The sequence below is a fragment of the Macaca nemestrina genome, chromosome 15 (genome assembly GCF_043159975.1).
Source record: "Macaca nemestrina isolate mMacNem1 chromosome 15, mMacNem.hap1, whole genome shotgun sequence".
In the NCBI taxonomy this organism is placed as follows: Eukaryota; Metazoa; Chordata; class Mammalia; order Primates; family Cercopithecidae; genus Macaca; species Macaca nemestrina.
Genome location: NC_092139.1, coordinates 20,232,027 through 20,251,736, shown reverse-complemented (window position 1 = coordinate 20,251,736; position 19,710 = coordinate 20,232,027). Strand labels below are relative to the sequence as shown.

Genomic DNA, 19,710 nt, shown 5'->3' with positions numbered 1-19,710 from the left:
AACAAATAAAATAAAAAGAAAGAAAGAATGAAAAGAGGCCGGGCGCGGTGGCTCAAGCCTGTAATCCCAGCACTTTGGGAGGCCGAGGCGGGTGGATCACGAGGTCAGGAGATCGAGACTATCCTGGCTAACATGGTGAAACCCCGTCTCTACTAAAAATACAAAAAACTAGCCGGGCGTGGTGGCGGGCGCCTGTAGTCTCAGCTACTTGGGAGGCTGAGGCGGGAGAATGGTGTGAACCCGGGAGGCGGAGCTTGCAGTGAGCCGAGATCACGCCACTGCACTCCAGCCTGGGAGACACAGCGAGACTCCGTCTCAAAAAAAAAAAAAAAAAAAAAAAAGAGTAGAAGTTAATAAAGTATAAAGCAAATGTATAGTAGGGAAAATCAATGAAGCCAAAGTATGTTTCTTAGAAAAGATTAATAAAAATGATAATACTCTGATTAGGTTGATCAAGAAAAGGAAGACAGGAATAAAGAAAGGAGCACAAATAACCAAAATCAAGAATTAAAAAGAGGGGACTGGGCACAGTCTTTAACCCCAGTACTTTGGGGAGCTGAGGCGGGCAAATCACTTGAGCTCTGGAGTTTGAGACCAGCCTGGGCAACATGGCCAAATGCCATATCCACAAAAATTAGCCAGGTGTGGTGGTGTGCGCCTGTAGTCCCAGCCACTCAGGATGCTGAGGTAGGAGGATGGCTTGAGCCCTGGAGCGGGGAGGCTGCAGTGAGCCTAGATCATGCCACTGTACTTTAGCCTAGGGGACACAGTGAGACCCTGTCTCAAAAAAAAAAAAAAAGTGCTTAAAAAAAGAGTGAAAAAGGTAGATTGTATACTCATTAACAAAATAATGATACTATAAATAATTTTTAAATTTTTTTTGGCCGGGCGCGGTGGCTCAAGCCTGTAATCCCAGCACTTTGGGAGGCCGAGGCGGGCGGATCACAAGGTCAGGAGATCGAGACCACAGTGAAACCCCGTCTCTACTAAAAATACAAAAAATTAGCCGGGCGCGGTGGCGGGCGCCTGTAGTCCCAGCTACTCAGGAGGCTGAGGCAGGAGAATGGCGGGAACCCGGGAGGCGGAGCTTGCAGTGAGCCGAGATCGCGCTACTGCACTCCAGCCTGGGCAACAGCATGAGACTCCGTCTCAAAAAAAAAAAACAAAAAAAAAAAAAAAAATTTTTTTTGAGATGGAGTCTCACTCTGTTCTGTTGCCCAGGCTGGAGTACAGTGGCACAATCTCAGCTCACTGTGACCTCTGCCTCCCAGGTTCAAGCGATCCTCCTACCTCAGCCCCCCTAGTAGCTGGGATTACAGGCACGCACCACCATGCCCAGCTAATTTTTTGTATTTTTAGTAGAGACGAGGTTTCACCATGTTGGCCAGGCTGGTCTCGAACTCCTGGCCTCAGGTGATCCACGTGCCTTGGTCCCCCAAAGTGCTGGGATTACAGGTGTGAGCCTCCGTGCCTGGTCACTATGAATAATTTTAAACCAAAATTTTGAAAATTTAGGTGAATGGATAAATGTATCAGTAATATAACTATTAGTAAAAACGGAGGCCAGGCACGGTGGCTCACACCTGTAATCCCAGCACTTTGGGAGGCTGAGGCGGGTGGATCACGAGATCAGGAGATCGAGACCATCCTGGCTAACACGGTGAAACCCCGTCTCTACTAAAAATACAAAAAATTACCCGGGCGTGGTGGTGGGTGCCTGTAGTCCCAGCTGCTCTGGAGGCTGAGGCAGGAGAATGGGGTGAACCTGGGAGGCGGAGCTTGCAGGGAGCCGAGATCGCGCCACTACACTCCAACCTGGGTGACAGAGCGAGACTCCATTTCAAAAAAAAAAAAAAAAAATGGAGCCATCTCAGCGTGGTGGCTCAGGCCTGTAATCCCAGCACTTTGGGAGGCCAAGGCGGGAGAATCACCTGAGGTCAAAAGTTCGAGACCAGTCTGGCCAACATGGCGAAACCCCGTCTCTACTAAAAATACAAAAATTAGCGAGGCATGGTGGCCCATGCCTATAGTCTCAGCTGCTTGGGGGACTGAAGCAGGAGAATCGCTTGAACCTGGGAGGCGGAGGTTGCAGTGAGTGGAGATCGTACCATTGTACTCCAGTCTGATTGAAAGAGTGAGACTCCATTTCAAAAAACAAAAAACAAAATGGAATCAGCAGTTAAACTCTGCCCTTAAAGAAAACTAGCCTGGGAGCTTGCAGTGAGCTGAGATCCGGCCACTGCACTCCAGCCTGGGTGACAGCGCGAGACTCCGTCTCAAAAAAAAAAAAAAGAAAGAAAACTAGCCTGTCACTAGGAGTATACCAGAAAGAGTTAATATTACACAAATGCTTCCTGAGAATAGAAAGAGATTAGCAAAACAAAAAACCTGACAGTGACATTATGAGAAAGGAAAAATCACAAGCCCTTTTACTCAGGAAAATTTCTACATTTTACTATGAAAAATTCCCAACTATATGTTAGCAAAGCACAATCCAATATTTTACTTATTATTGTAGTATAACAAACTACCAAAGTTTTGTGGCTTAGAACAACTGATTTTTTTTTCCCCAGGGATTCTGTGGGTCAGAAGTTTGGACTGGGCACAACAAGCATGGCTTGTTTCTGTTTCTGTCTAGGCACCCAGCTGGGAAGACTCAGAGGAGGGCTTGGAATCAAGCCCTTGGCTTGTTGATCTTTGTCATGTCAATTTCTTCTTTTTCTTTTTTCTTTCTTTCTTTTTTCTTTTTTTTTTTTTTTTTTTGAGACAGGATCTTGCTCTGTTGCCTAGGCTGGAGTACAGTGGCATAATCATAGCTCATTGTAGCCTCAGCCTCCTGGACTCAAGCAATCCTCCTACCTCAGCCTCCTGAGTGACTGTGACTACAGGCACATGACACTACACCTCACTAATTTTTGTATTTTTTTGTAGAGACAAGGTCTTACTGTGTTTCCCAGGCTGGTCTAAAACACCTGGGCTCACGTAATACTTCCACTTCAACCTCCCAAAGTGCTGGGATTACAGGCATGAGCCACTGCACCTGGCCGTCTGTCTTACCAGTTTCGAAAATTTCTTTGTGGGTTAAGGAAATAAGCTATTTATATTGATAGGAAATATAATTTCTTCTAGTTTGACGTTTGATTTTTATTTTGCTCATTATGCTTTTTGCCATGCAGAATATTTTTATACATAGTCACATTTATTAATATTTCTTTCAATGACTTCTGGATTTTATATCATAGTATTTGGAAATACCTTCTCCGTTGTGAGGTCATAAAATGTGCCATTTGTTTTTCTAGTGCTTATATGGTTTCATATTTTTGCATTTAGATTTGTGGATCCACCAGGAGCTATTTTTGGGGTGAGGTATAAGACTACTTATTAACCTCACTTTTCTCAGTCAGATGGAGAGATCAATTTTGACTGTGGAGAAGGGGGCTCTGGTAAAGTATCTTGATCATCTCTTAGGGGGATCATGGGATTGTGAGGAATTACTCTCTTTTCACCCAAAGGAATTGGAATGAGCATCTGAAGTCAAAGCTGCCTCTCCCCTACAGCAGGTGGGAAAAATGATTTTAAACTGAATCCTTTCTCACTACTCCTCATTTCCTGAGACTTTCTGCTACTGTGGATCACTGGCCTCATGACGTTATGATTTTGATCTCATTTTTGTTCTATTTTAAAGTGTTGTTTTTTTTTCTGATGTCATGAAAGGACACAGCTTCATTTTATGTATAAGCTCTATCTAAATTGTGATATAGTGTGAGTTATTGTGAATTCTATTCTGGCTATTATTATTATTATTATTATTATTAGAGATGGGGTCTTGCTATGTTTTCCACAGCCAGAACCAGAGCTCCTGGGCTTAAGCCTCCTGCCTCAGCCTCTTGAGTAGCTGGGACTACACATGTGCCCAGCTTTAGCCATGATTTCTAGGATCAGTTTTGGAGGACTTTCCTTTCTCATTTTTTTTGTTTGATCCCAAGTCCATCTCAGGCAGTGGTCTTTCTGTAACTTTCTATAACTCTCCATTCATTTATTATATTATAAGGTAGGCTGTGAATATAGGAGGAAATAGACTTTCATGATCATGATTTCACATTCCTGTCATTGTTCCAGATGTGTATAAACCTCTCAGACCTTTGAGGCTTGGTTTAAGATAAGTCCTTTGAACAACCAGTAAAAGTCATTAATGGAAATAAAGAAAATCAGCAGTTCTTTTTCTTCATTAGGACATCTTGACCTTGATATGAATACTACTGTGCTACTTGGTCTTGGATGAATGATACCAACTTTGACGTGGGTGCTTATGAAATTATTTTAAAGCATCATTTAAAAATTACCTATTTCACCATTCTAACTAAAGCAATAGCTTTCGTGTGTTAGTGAGTTTTTTTCTAATATCTGCTTATGCTCATTAAGTGCCTTCTGTTTGTCAGGCCTTCTGCTAGTGTTCAGACTATAGAGTTGAATAAAATACAAAATTTTCCATCTACTAAGGGAGATAGAATATAACAAGTAGTTATAATGTACTGTGCTGGGAACTATAATGGAAGTGTTATTGGGGGCATGTATTGGTCAGGATACTTAGTAGCAAACAATATTCACTGTAGTTGGCTTAAGCAGAAAGGTAGTTTAACATCGGTGCTTGGATGTTACACAGATGGAAGTGAAGCAGTCACGGACAATATTTCCATGAGAAATGGCCAGCCCCACTAAGGGGGACTCTTCTGGAGAAAAACCACTGCTGCCTTTACCAGCACAGGTAATGTCAGATACTGGACATCAGAAACTGTCCCATAACAGTCCTAGAACATGGGCTTATAATTTTCTTTACATTTTCTAGTGCAGTTAGCCCATTTATAGTCTTTATATCCTTCATGCCCTTCATTGGTTTATAGCAGCTGCTACTGAGTTTGAAAAAGGCCTGACTTTAATATGTACTTTACCTCGGGCAATCATAGGTGATTGATTGATTGATTGATTGATTGATTTTGAGACAGAGTCTTGCTCTGTCGCCCAGGCTAGAGTGCAGTGGCACAGTCTCGGCTTACTATAACCTCCGCACTGGAGCCTGGGTGACAGAGTGAGACCCTGTCTGAAAACAAAGCAGTAAGTAACTCTGATATAAGTGTCCCTCTTGTTTATAAGTCAATGTATGCACATTTTGTAGCGCTTGGTATGTATGATCCAAAAGCACTTAAAGATAACTTTTTGTATTTTTTCTTTTTGTAGAAGTAATGCTATATTTTATTATAAAATACTAATTGAAAATACCAATAAGAAAATAAAAATTACCTGCAGTGTCATCATCCTGATATACTACTGATTAATAGTTTCTTCCATTTTTTTCTACTTTCCATTTTACAAACATGAGCCCCTTCTATATATAGGGGCTTACCTTAACATTAAAATGAGACTCTTTTTTTTTTTGAGACGAAGTCTCAGTCTGTCGCCCAGGCTGGAGTGCAGTGGCGCAACCTCTGCTGCCCAGGTTCAAGCGGTTCTCCTGCCTCTGCCTCCCGAGTAGCTGGGATTACAGGCACCTGCCACCGCGCCTGGCTAATTTTTTGTAATTTTAGTAGAGACAGGGTTTCACCATCTTGGCCAGGCTGGTCTTGAGCTCCTGACTTTGTGATCCACCTGCCTCTGCCTCCCAAAGTGCTGGGATTACAGGCGTGAGCCACCGCGCCCAGCCCTTATGTGACATTTTTTAGATGTCATCAGATATTCTTCGATAGTATTACTTATTGTGACTGTGTAATATTCCATTCTGTAGATCTACCAAAGTTTATTTAACTACTCCCTAATTGTGGACTTTAAGGATTTTCAGTTTTACAGTATTTTGAATAGTGCTGAAGTGAATAACTTTAAGTCAAGTCTTTGCACACACATCTATAGTGGTTTCTTTTGGATAGATTCTTAGATGCGAAATGAGTGGGTCAGAGAGCATTTTCATTTTTTAATTAAGAAACTTTATTTTTTAGACCAGTTGTAGGTTCCCAGTGAAACTGCACAGCAAGTACAGAGAGGTCCCATATACCCTGTACATTTTTAAGGATTCTAGCACATATTGTCAAATTGCCCTTTAGGAATGTTGTACCATTTTCTATTTTCACCTACATTTTCTCTTATTTCCACAACACTGAGAAGTATCATTTAAAAGAAATCTTGATAAGGCACATGTCTAGTAGAATATCTATTCCAGTCAAGGTAAGACTAAATTTTCTTTCTCCTGAAATGTATATTTACATTATTCAGTCCGTTATTATTTATTGTGGTTGGTGATCACACAATTCCACCAGCCTTCCTTCTTTTGCCAATGTAACAAAAATTATAAAAGTAATACATAGACACAAAAATAAACACTCCAGGACAGAAAGATATAGTGATGAAAGTAAAAAAAATCCCCACTTGCTTTAGCCAGGCCTTCTGAAAGCTGTTTTTTACTTTAATGGTTTTTCGTAATTGTGGTGGTTACCTCCAAAACTGTAAATAAAATATACATAAACATGTAATTTTTATTTTTATTTTTTGTTATTTTATTTTTTTATTTTATTTGTTTATTTTTTTGAGATGGAGTTTCACTCTTGTTGTCCAGGCTGGAGTGCAGTGGCGTGATCTTGGCTCACTGCAGCCTCTGCCTCCCGGGTTCAAGAGATTCTCCTGCCTCAGCCTCCCAAGTAGCTGGGATTATAGGCATGCACCACCATGCCAGGCTAATTTTGTATTTTTAATGGAGACGGGGTTTCACCATGTTGGTCAGGCTGGTCTTGAGTTCCTGACCTCAAGTGATCCCGCCTGCCTCAGCCTCCCAAAGTGCTGGGGTTACAGGTGTGAACCTTGCCATATCTCACACTCCCCGTGTAATCCTGCTGTCCAGAGATACACAATTTGGTATATTATATATCCTTTTAGAGATTTAAATGTAGGCTGGGTTCAGTGACTCACACCTGTAATCCCAGCACTTTGGGAGGCCAAGGCATGAGGATTACTTGAGACCAGAAGTTCGAGACCAGCCTGGCAACATACTGAGACCTTGTCTCCACAAAAAATGAAAAAAAAAATAGCCAGGAATAGTGGTGCGTGTCTGTAGTCCTAGTTATTCCAGAGGCTGAGTTGTGGGAGAATCACTTGAGACTAGAAGTTTGAGGTTACAGTGAGCTGTGATGATATCACTGCACTCCTGCCTGAGTTACAGTGCAAGACCCTGTCTCGAATAAATGAATAAATATAGCAGTAACAACAAAACATGGACTGTGAGCCAGGTACTATGCATTGTCTTGTTAAATCCTCATAGTGTCTGAGATGGGGGCCTGTTTACTAAAACGTAAACTTGAACCTTATGGCTAACTGGTGACTTCCCTAAACATTTCCAGTATTTGCTATGATAAGTTGTATGCAATAAATAAGATATATCTAATTATGTGTTCTTGTGTGATCATCTCTATTTAATACATTTCCACAATGAGGATGGTTTGGTTTAAAAAGTGCACATTTAAACTATTTAAACTTTTGATTCATCTTGAGAGAGGTAGTTTAGAGTGTGGACTTTGTCGTCACACATACCAGTATTTAGATTCCGACTGCCAGTTACTGGCCACTCACTAAAATGAAACTGTACATCAGTTTGCCTATCTCTAAAGTGGAAGGATAACAGAAACCTCATACAGCTGTGAAGATTAAATGAGATGCTGCTGCAGTGTCCCTGGCTAGTATGCACCACCTGGGAAGAATGGTGTCCAAGATAGACCAGGCCCCTCATCTCACAGAACTGATATTTTAATGTGGGACAGGAGGAGGCAGCAGTGAAAGACAGGCGGTAAAGAAATTAATGAACAACAAAAAAAGTGGTGCTGTATGGACACTTAAACAGAAAGTGATGTGATAGGTAGATGGGTGGTTTTTTTTTTTTTTTTTTTTTTTTTTTTTTGAGACGGAGTCTCGCTGTGTCGCCCAGGCTGGAGTGCAGTGGCGCGATCTCGGCTCACTGCAAGCTCCACCTCCCGGGTTCACGCCATTCTCCCGCCTGGGTGGTTATTTTAGGTTGGGTGGCTTGGGAAAGTTTTTCTGAAGAAGTGACATCTCAGCTAAGGTCTCAATGATAAGGATAGTTTTATAATTCAAAAGTTCCTGGAAATAAAAACATGGGATCAAACATTACATGCTTTAGGCCAGGCACAGTGGCTCACACCTGTAATTCCAGTACTTCAGGAGGCTGAGGCGAGTGGATCACTTGAGGCCAGGAGTTTGAGACCAGCCTGGCCAACATGGTGAAACCCTATCTGTACTAAAAATACAAAAATTAGCCAGATGTGGTGATGCAGGCCTGTAATTCCAGCTACTTGGGAGGCTAAGGCAGGAGAATTGCTTGAACCCAGGAGGCGGAGGTTGCAGTGAGCTGAGGTCGTGCTCTCACTACAGCCTATGTAATAGAGTGAGACTCAAATAATAATAGTAATAATAATAATAATAACAACAAAGTGACCTGAAGAAATTTCTAAATAATTTACATTCTATGTATAGACACGCCTCTTTTTCTTTACCATGACCAGAACTTTTTTCCTAATGTTAAAAAAAGTGGGGTTGTTCAAAGATTGTCTTAGGGACCTTCTAATGAGCTTTACTGGCAGAGGGAAAAGACAAGAAAACATGTAAGTCCCTTTTAGGAATCTCTTCTATTTCCTTAACTGTCTACCATCACCCATTGTACTATAAACCTTTGTCTTCACTTTACTGGCCTTTTTCTCTACACCATATCCTGCCTGCATTATATGACTGGAAGCTGCCAACATGCATGTTAACTAACAAGCACTTTTTCGTCTTTAGAATTAGGCAATGCCTGGGTCAGGGGAGATGCAAGATTCAGATCAGCAATGCTTTTGCTGTAAACACAAGGCAGCTTTTAGAGTAGACTGGTTTTTCCAAACACATTCATTGGCAAGGCTGTAACACCTTCTGTGAGTTAAAACTGTGCAGAAGGCTCTGCACATGGGTTTGTTACAGTTGAGCCTTTTTCCTGTATGGCATGCAATGGGCGCATTGGGTATTGGTGAACACCGTAGACTACCATTGCTTCTCCCCAGAATTCATAGGTAATAAGACCTCTTTTGTTTGTAATGCCTGTATAATTACACATTGTTTGTGGATCTGTTCTGAAAGCCTTTAATCATTGTATGTTAATTTGCACTGTAAGAAACGTTCTCTTTGTAGATCTTGAGCGGGCCTCAGCATCTTTACAACAATACACATGTTTTTGTTTGTTTGTTGTGAGACGGAGTCTCACTCTGTCGCCCAGGCTGGAGTGCAGTGGCATAATCTCAGATCATTACAACCTCCGCCTCCCAGGTTCAAGCAATTCTCCTGCCTCAGCCTCCCCAGTAGCCAGGATTACAGGCGCCCACTACCACACCCGGCTAATTTTTTTTGTGTGTTTAGTAAAAACAGGGTTTCACCATGTTGGTCAGGCTGGTCTCGAACTCCTGACCTCAAATAATCCACCTGCCTTGGCCTCCCAAAGTGCTGGGATTCAGGCATGAGCCACTTTCCCAGGTCAATATACATGTTAAATTACAGACATCATCCAGTTACTGTTTTGTTCACGTATGGGGCAAGTGTATATTTTTATATAATATACAGGTATTATAATCTAATTTCTGATTCAAGCCTTAAAGAAAATATGTAGTTCAAACTTGGAAATAAATGGATTAAAAGTCACTTGTTCTTAAAATGTGGTTTCTTTTTATAATCTTTTAAAATTCAGCAACTTAAATAAAACATCCTGAGGGCAACATGTGTTAGTGAGGGGGACTGGGGGTGGCGTGGGGAGGGAGTGTGTTTGATGAAATTGTCCAGGAGCAAAGCACCACTTACTTGAAGCCCAGAGATTTGTCATCCAAATATGTGCAGATTGCTGGTGCTATAAATAGTTTGAACTCAAGTAAACAGCCTCTTCCCCCTAACTGCTGTTTGGCCATTATTCAGATGCCAGCACAGACTGAGGAGCATCTCACACCAGGCTTAAGGCTCTTGTGCCCAAATGTTGGGCTGCTTCTCTTGTGGGGAGAGCTTCAGCTACCCTGACTTGAGATGACTGAGGGTCACATGTTCACCCTCTTTAGTTATCCCACGTTTGGCTCCCACCCCTATGCAACCTGATGTACAGTTTCATAAACATGCCTCTGCTCTGATGAGTAGCGCTGTTCTAAGAAGATTCCTGGCACCTATTAAAAAGCCCTGGGGCCCCATGGCTGTTGACTGAAGTAGATTTAGGAAGCACAGAAGTTCTTTTTTCAGGGCAGAGGCACGCATGTCTCATTTCTTTCTTTGGAACTAAGTAGAGTGGCACTGGTTGTCAGAACTGCTGCAGACTGCCTGTGCCAGCAACTCATCTGCTCTGTGCCAGGCAGGCAGGCTGCTGACATTTCAAGAGTCCCTTTGAGGACTCAAGCAACATGCTGTCATTAGAGCAACTGAGGACATTCCATGGTTTATTAGTATATTTCCTTTGGAAAAAATGTCCCCCCCCCCTTTTTTAAATTCCTGCTTCGGCTGCATTGCTGCATTCATGTACAGCGACTCTTATGACAAATGCCCATGAGGAGATTATGACTGATTTAACATTTTGTTGTTGAGGGGAAATAAGGAATGGTAGAAGAAATACTAGATTAAGGATCAGGAGCCTGGATTCTTGCGCAAGTTACCTAACTTTTCTTAGGTTTGATTTCTTCATTTGTCAAAAAGATAGTCATGTCCCTCCTGTTTCTTGTGGTTGATGAGAAAATTTATTTAAAGGTACTTTCTGGATTATACCAAACAAATGGAATGCAAAGGAGAAGTAGGGTAATGGAAGGAGCTTGGTGTTTGAGTCTCACAGGCTTAGCCCACACTGTGACCTCAAGCAAATGGCTAATGTCTCTCAGCCTCAACCTTTTCATCTGTAAAATGGGAATATCTATACTTGCCTTGCAGGAATGTTAGAAGGATTAGAAGTAACATATGTAAAGCACTGACAAATGGCAAACAATTGTTTAATAGCAATAATTGTTATTATTATACTTAATGTGGAGATATTCACTCTGGGTGATTTAGGATTCTCAACCTGAGGAAGTATTCAGTTTATAAATGTAGAGATTAGCAAAAGGCCCTGCTAGTAACTGATAATAGCTACCTTTAAAAAATCCAAGTAATACATGAATATGACTTTTTAAAAAATCTCTGAGTCCAGAAAGGCATCTGTCTCCTGCTTACCTCCCCACCCTGAGGCAGCCATTTTATTTTTCTGCTTTTACTTCTTTTGGTGGTTACTTCTATTTCTGTAAATCATATTACTCCCATTTCCTTTTTTAAATGAATTTTGTTTTTGTCAGAATGGTACATGCAAATAGTTTGCCTTAGTCTTTTTTAAGGTCAAATATCATAAAAGATTTATAATAAAAACCATCTGTTCCTTGCCCCCTCCCTTTCTTTACCCTTCCTCCTATCCTGCTCCCAAGAGCATACACTTTTGATCCTTTTAGGCATTTGATCTAGCATTTATCTCTCTATATCTAAATAATATGCTTATTGAGATATCTGGTTTTTTTAAAATTGTATTACAGAAATTTTCAAACATGTACGAAACTAGAAAGAATAGTATAATTAATCCTCATGTACTACCCATTACCCAGCTTCAAAAATCAACAACCCATGACCAGTCTTGTTTCATCTGTGCTGGTAGCCATTTTTCCCTGCCACTAGATTATTTTGGAGTAAATTCTAGACGTCATTTTATCAGTAATTACCTTAGCTTTTTTTTTTTTTTTTGCAACAGAGTCTCACTCTGTTGCCTAGGCTGGAGTGTAGTGGTGCAATCTCGGCTCACTGCAACCTCCACCTCCCTGGTTCAAGCAATTCTCCTGTCTCAGCCTCCCAAGTAGCTGGGACTACAGGCACACGCTACCACGCCCGGCTAATTTTTTTATTTGTAGGAGAGATGGGGTTTTACCATATTGGGCTGGTCTTGAACTCCTGACCTGAGGTGATCTACCTGCCTTGGCCTCCCAAAGTGTTGGGGTTACAGGCATGAGCTACTGTGCCCAGCCTTTTAAGGGAATAAGGATTCCTTTTAAAATATAACCACACTACTATCCCACATAAAATAATAATCTATTATTATTAGCAGTGATCTCCATGTTTTTTTAGTTCCAATCAGATCCAAACAAGGACCTCACATTACCATACTGCTTTTTCTTGACTCATCAGTTTTTTGTTTGTTTTTGAGATAGTCTCGCTCTGTTGCCCAGGCTGGAGTGCAGTGGCACCATCTCAGCTCACTGCAACCTCCGCCTCCCAAGGTTCAAGTAGTTCTCCTGCCTCAGCCTCCCAAGTACCTGGGATTACAGGCATGTGCCACCATGCCTGGCTAATTTTTGTATTTTTATTTTTGAGACGGAGTCTGGCTGTCACCCAGGCTGGAGTGCAATGGCATGGTCTCAGCTCACTGCAACCTCTGCATCCTGGGTTCAAATGATGCTCCTGCCTCTGCCCCCTGAGTAGCTGAGATTACAGGCACCTGCTACCACGCCCAGCTAATTTTTGTAATTTTAGTAGAGATGGGGTTCGCCATGTTGGCCAGGCTGGTCTTGAAACTTGAACTCCTGTCATGCAGTTGGTTTTCATCAGACATCCTGTCATGCTTTATTTGACCACTGACAATCACTAATAAAAGACTTCTTTAAGGGGTAGGTCTCAGTTCATCTGTTTGTCCCATAGGCCTCTGTCCTGCCTGGGAAGCTGCTGGGTACTAGAAGGGTACTAAGGTACTAAGTGGAAGATCCTTTAGGGCACATGAGCAGGAGCAGCAGTTAGACTGAGGGCCCTTCACATGTTAGCATAAGGTGGCCAGTCTCTTACTAGAAGCCCTAGATCAATCCTAGGCAGTTCATTCAATTTATTTAAAGAGGCCTCCTGTCTTTGGCTGTGGTTCTACAAAGCTTTTGGGCCCTCTGTGTGCTTCAGGTATGGGATAGAGGAGGTGGTGGCACAGGACCTTCAGTGGATTCCTTCATTTTTTGGACCTTCTGAATCTTCTCCACGCCTGCTGTCTTCAGGTCCAGAGCCTCCCTGGGGTCCCACACGTTTCCTTGTCTCTCATTTCCAATGGTGCTTTCTTGTCCTTGTGCTCCAGACTTTAGTTTCTGTCATCATACCTCTCTGATCTGGACTTTTTCTATCTTCTGGAAATTATTTGAAATGAAATCCCTTGTTCTCCAATGATCCTTCTTTCAGCAAGAAGGCCCAATTTGTAGTTCAGAAGACATGGTGCTTTTTACAAAAAGTATGTTATTGTTTTACCATAAACTGGACTAAGTAGAGTGTGTGTGTGTTTAGAAAATATTTATTGAGTTTCCTATTTTATGGCAGGCACTCTTCTAGGCACTTGGGATAGATGTTTTCAGTGAACCAGGGAGACATACTGTTGACCTTGTGGAGTTTACAGTCTGATGGGGAAACACATGGACCATGTACTTATAAATATGTTAAGGGTTATGAGAAGAGACATAGGGGTACCATGAGACCATTACAGCAGGGGGAGCTAACGTGGCTCAGAGAAAAGGGCGCCCTAGGGAAGTGACATTTAATCTGAAATCTGATGGCTGAGTAGGAGTTAACCAAAATAAGAGGGAAGAGCCCTTCAAATTTGTATTTCAAAGTGCAGTAGCAAGTGAGAGTCTCAGACCAATAGAGAGTAGCAAGTGAGAGTCTCAAACCTTCTCCTGTTGGAGCACCAGGCTGTACTACCTCAGGATAGTCCCTTGCCTTCTTTGGATCTGGCATTCCTCACCCCTAAAATGAGGAGACCACATGCTCCTTTCAGCTGCAAAAATCAGTGAGTCCAAGACTGTTTAAAGTTAAGGTCACTGTTGAAGTGAAGGTCCATCTATCCCAAAACAGCTGTAGTTGGAAACTTATCTCAAGCTAGTGGGAAGTGGTTTGAAAAAAGGCAGGGAGGGGACAGTGTGATATCCTGTGAACCTGTCCAGTTTCTAGCCACATAATCACTGGGGTCAGGCTTCTCTTCTCCTTCCAGCTCTTCTTCAGAGACACCAAATCAGCAGTCCAAAGGGGACCACAAAGTGGATCCTCAGGACATCGAACCCTGAAGAAAAAGCAGCCATGTGTACTCCAAAACCAAAAAAAATACGTCCAGCAGTGTCTTAGTCATCTTTTGTGGGTTTGATTCTCCGCCCCTCAAAAATGACTTAAGTTTCTGAATTCAAAACTGTGTGTGTGTGTGTGTGTGTGTGTGTGTGTGTGTGTGTGTGTGTTTTGATACAGATTATTATTCTGTCACCCAGGCTGGAATGCTGTGGCATGATCTCAGCTCACTGCAACCTCTGCCTCCCAGGTTCAAGCAATTCTCCTGCCTCAGCCTCATGAGCCTTCTGAGTAGCTGGGACTACAGGTGTGCACCACCACACCCAGCTAATTTTTTTTGTGTTTTTTAGTAGAGACGGGGTTTCACCATGTTGACCAGGCTAGTCTCAAACTCCTGACCTCACGTGACCTGCCCACCTCTGCCTCCCAAAGTGCTGGGATTACAGGTGTCAGCCACCACACTTGACCAAGAACATTGTTTTAAGTGTAAGTGTGGTTCCTTCTCTGGGGCCTTACACTAGGATTGTGGTGAGATGATGTATTGTTCTCCTTCTTTTTTCCTGTTCTTCTGTATTTTCTTATCTTTTTATAATAAGCAATTATGATTATAGTTAGAACAAAATCTACTTTTATTCATAAATCTCAATATGCTTCTCAATTAATTGTGTAGAGAAAACATGGACCTTCTAACTGCTTGGCATAGTGAATAAGTGAGTTGGAAATGGTATGGCAGCTGAAACCCGCCTTTGATAGGGTGATGAGCGATTGCACTGTACAGCAGCTATGTGGACTAGAAAGTGGGTAGTGGTGGCCAGCATTTCTTTATTCATATACTCCTTCAACAGATATCCGTCAGTTGCTAGCTGATGTAGTTGGAATGTTTAATGATATTGATGGATATCTGTTGGATGTCATGTTGAAATGGGAACCCCAGTGTTGGAAGTGAGGCCTGGTGGGAGGTGTGTGGGTTATGGGTACGGATCTCATGAATGGCGTGATCTCCTCCCCGTTGTAATGAGTGAGTTCTTGTTCGGTTAGTTCAAGTGAGAACTGGTTATTTTTTAATTTAAAAAAAATTTATTGGCCAGGCGTGGTGGCTCATGCCTGTAATCCCAGAACCTTGGGAGGCCAAGGCGGGCGGATCATGAGGTCAGGAGATCGAGACCATCCTGGTTAACAAAATGAAACCCCGTCTCTACTAAACATACAAAAAATTTAGCCAGGCATGGTGGTGGGCGCCTGTAGTCCCAGTTAGTCGGGAGGCTGACTCAGGAGAATGGCGTGAACTAGGGAGGTGGAGCTTGCAGTGAGCCAAGATGGCGCCACTGCACTCCAGCCTGGCAACAGAGCGAGACTCCATCTCAAAAAAAAAAAAAAGCATGGGACTACATGTGTGCACCACCATGCCCAGCTAAATTTTTGTATTTTTAGTAGAGATGGTGTTTCACCATGTTGGCCAGGCTGGTCTTGAACTCCTGACCTCAGGTGATCTGCCTGCCTCGGCCTCCCAAAGTGCTGGGATTACAGGTGTGAGCCACTGTGCCTGGCCCTGGTTGTTTAAAAAGAGCCTGGCACTTCTCCCTCTCACACTTGCTCCCTCTCTTGCTGTGTGACATTCCGGCTCTCCTTTCCCTCTACCATGTCTAAAAGCTTCCTAAGGCCTCACCAGAAGCAGATGCCGGTGCCATGCTTGTTAAACAGTCTGTAGAACCGTGAGCCAAATAAACCTATTTTCTTCATAAATTGTTCGGCCTCAGGTATTCCTTTATAGCAATGCAAAACGGACTAACACTCTGCCCCAACAAATTAATCAATCTGTGTCTGTGATTTTCTCATGTGTCAGGCGGGGATAATAATTATACCTACCTCATAGAGCTCCTTATGGGATTAAATTAGGTAATTTATATAAAGCAGTTAGCATACAACTGGGCACACCTGTAATCACAACACTTTGGGAGGCCAACGCAGGCAGATCACTTGAGATCAGGAGTTCAAAACCAATCTGGGCATATGACGAGACCCCCGTCTCTACAACATAAATAAAATAAACAGAATATTACCTGGTATATGGTAAATATCCAATATTAGTTTTGGGGTTTGTTTATGGATTTCCTTATTTTAATAAGTATCTCATAATATGTACAAAATGCTGGTAAATTAGACACAGATCTTTTCCTTAAGAAGTTAGGATTCTGGCAGAGAAAAAAGACCTGCCCCCAAATAAATATGTGTCAACAGAGAAAAGGGTGTGTTTCTTAAGAAACAGAGAGTACTAAGGAAATTCAGAGGAAGGAGAGACCCCTTCTAAACTGGGGGTAGAGGGTGGAATTAAACAGCCAGAGTTTCCTTCATCCTCAAAGGAGCTGATACTACTGTCTGTGAAAAATAGCCAAGTTTCCTGAAGGGAAGCCCTTTAAGAGGCGGTAGTGCAAGGGGGTTGTGGATTCAGGACTGGCCCCACACAGTCCCTAGTTAGAGCGCAGGCTGTGCCCCTTGCTCCCGTGAGCCTTTGAGCAGGTTAGTGTGCTCACCATGCATCTGTTGCTACAGCTGTAAGATGTAAATATTAATAATATCTCCTGTACCTGATTATTGTGAGGATGACATTAAGTGGTGTTTACAGAGTGCTCAGTGCACAGCGTGGCCCCTGCCCACATAAGTGTGTCCAGTATTGTCAGTTAAAGAAGAAATGAATGTGTCAGTGTTGCTTTGGTTCTGTCTTCCGGGATTCTGTCACAGACATAGAATTACTCAGTTCACAAGGGAAGTGATACAAAGTACATGTTGTTGAAGAAAATGATGTTGTTTTTATGAATGGGCTCCTTACTATTATTTTTGTTCAAGTAACAAAACATGATTCAAAGCACCCATCTCAAGAGCCCAGCCTCATTTCCTGACGCCTACTCAGGCTTCTGGAATAAAGGCTCAGCCAAACAATGGCCCCGACCTCCAGCCCCTCCAAACTGAGTGCTGCTGCTGAGAACAGGCCTGACAGCTCTGGGTGGGCTTTTGTTCGTTACTCATCCTGACATTCTGGAGAAATACAGGACCCTCTTTATTTAAAATGACTTTATTTCATTGTCACATCACCATTAGGGCAAAGGATGATGAAACGGTCAGAATTAGACAAGAAGTATTCAAGTATTTTTCAATGTATAGTATGTGCCAGGCACATAACCAACACAAGAACCTTGGAGAGTAAGGCTATTCTTCTTCTCATTTTACACTGGGAAACCAAGGCACAGCAAGAAGGTCTAGTGTCCAGAAGGAAGCCCAGATCTCTCTGAGCTGTGAGCGACTGCTCTCTGTGGGTTACCAGAATGGTGGTTTTTTTTGGGGTTTTTTTTTTGTTTTTTGTTTTTTTTAAGACAGAGTCTGCACTCAGCTGGAGTGCAGTGGTGCAATCTCGGCTCACTGCAACCTCCGCCTCCCATGTTCAAGCAATTCTTCTGCCTCAGCCTCCCAAGTAGCTGGGACTACAGGCGCACACCACCACATCTGACTAATTTTTTTTGTATTTTAGTAGAAATGGGGTTTCACTGTGTTGCCCAAGCTGCTCTTAAACTCCTGAGCTCAGGCAATCCACCCGCCTGGGCCTCCCAAAGTGCTAGGATTACAGGCGTGAGCCAGCACGCCCAGCCAGGCTGGTGTGGTGGTTATTCCACAGCAGTCCTATGTCACATTGTTGAAAAGCCTTCAGATTGGCAAACTCCCTCCTCATATAGCCTGTTTTCTTGGGTGTTTTTTGATAAGCATCTATGTTTTCTGAGAACTAGTAAAAATGTTCATTAAACCATAAACTACCACAGCCTCTTCCCCACTACAGAGAGCTGCTTTCCCAGTAGAGCTCCGGTCCCACCTTCCCATCACCATCGAAGTGGCATTGAAACATATCACATCTGCTCCCTTTGAGAGAGTTAGTCGAAGCCCAGTCTTGCTTCAGGCCACATAGGATTTGGGTAGCAAAGCAAGGAAAGCAGCCTCTCCGACCTCGTGGCCTGCGTGCTTCCTTTCCCAGGCTGGCTGCAGCAACCGTTTTGAGAAATGGCGTTGGCATTGTCGTGTGTGGCATGTGTGCTGACCTAGTTAGGAGTTGAGGCTTCATTTCTAATTCTGTCCCTTTCGTTTTGAGCTGTGTGACCTTGGGCATGTCACCTGACTTCTCTGTATATGTCTTCTTATCCAGGAAGGAGAGGTTGATCATGTAGCCTCATAGCACTTACCTCACTCTCCTAAGGATGCTATGAGAATCAAATGAGATTATGTACAACGAGAGCAAACATTGATTCAATACTTACTATGTACCAAATACTTTCAATTTCCTTACATGTGTTTTTTAATTCTCACAATCCTAAAACAGAGGCACGAGTATCCCACTTGACAGTGAAAAAAACTGAAGTTCAGAGAAATTAAGTCACACAGGACTCAGATCCACATCTGTGGCTCCCAAATGATGTTCCTAACCACTATGCATGTCACCTTGCTTCCCATTGTACACAAAAGTAGAGAGATGTTCTTTGTCTTTCCCATCAAGCATTCTCCAAATGCAAGAAATGATCTCTCGTAACCACTGCTGTTCCATGTTGGTCCCTAAGGACACTTACAGTCTCTTACTTGTTTGTCTTGTCTTGTAGTTTATGCTGCTGCTTTTCATGTCCCTAAGGACTTGTTCAGTGAATTCTTTTGGTTTTACTCCCAAAGAATGTGTCCATCTCCTTCATAAAGGGGGTAAAGGTGCCCAGCTGAGCCTGGCATCTTGGGTAATGGCCTCTGACTTCTCCAGGGTTCTTCCTTCCCTCAAGCATGTAGTTGGGTAGCTTGTAGTAAAATGCTCTGTAATGCATTTGTTGATAAGCTCCCCAGTCACTGATGTTTAGTCATTGAATCTCAGAAGTGGAAAGCAGCAAAGCCAGCATTTTGTTGATAGGGAAACTGAGGTCCAGAGAGGGATGTAACTTGCTTGAGGTCATTCATTCAGTTGAAAGCCTGACCAAGACCGGAACCCAGTTCCCCAGGGGACAGACCAGTGCTGTTTCCAAGCCTTCCCCGTGGGCACACATCACCTACTCTACATGAAGGACAAACTCATGTACTGTGCCCAGCATGTACCTAGGAGACTTGGGAGAAATTAAACAACTTGGAAAATTGGACAGGAAGAAGGAGATAGGTGTGGGGTGGGGTGAAGATCTCCACCTTAACTAGTATATTATATACCAAAGAAAGGAATTAAACACATGGGAAAGCAGACAACCCACTAAGAAGCAAAGGAATGGCCGGGCGCGGTGGCTCAAGCCTGTAATCCCAGCACTTTGGGAGGCCGAGACGGGCGGATCACGAGGTCAGGAGATCGAAACCATCCTGGCTAACACGGTGAAACCCCGTCTCTATTAAGAAATACAAAAAACTAGCCGGGCGAGGTGGCGGGCGCCTGTAGTCCCAGCTACTTGGGAGGCTGAGGCCGGAGAATGGCATGAACCCGGGAGGCGGAGCTTGCAGTGAGCTGAGATCCGGCCACTGCACTCCAGCCTGGGCGACAGAGCGAGACTCCGTCTCAAAAAAAAAAAAAAAAAA

General features: G+C 42.9%; 1 protein-coding gene across 6 annotated transcripts in view; it reads left to right on the top strand.

The window, feature by feature from the left end:
* LOC105496408 (cAMP-dependent protein kinase inhibitor gamma) overlaps window positions 1–19,710 on the top strand; it is an 88,454-nt gene that overhangs the window by 34,175 nt on the left and 34,569 nt on the right. The window contains exon 1 of one of the 6 annotated variants that reach the window (XM_071079246.1): window positions 4,664–4,765. The exons of the other annotated variants lie outside the window; for them this stretch is intronic. The gene's annotated coding sequence lies outside the window, so the exon portion shown is untranslated. Of the gene's footprint in view, window positions 1–4,663; window positions 4,766–19,710 lie in introns of those variants that run through there. 6 annotated transcript variants of the gene reach the window in all.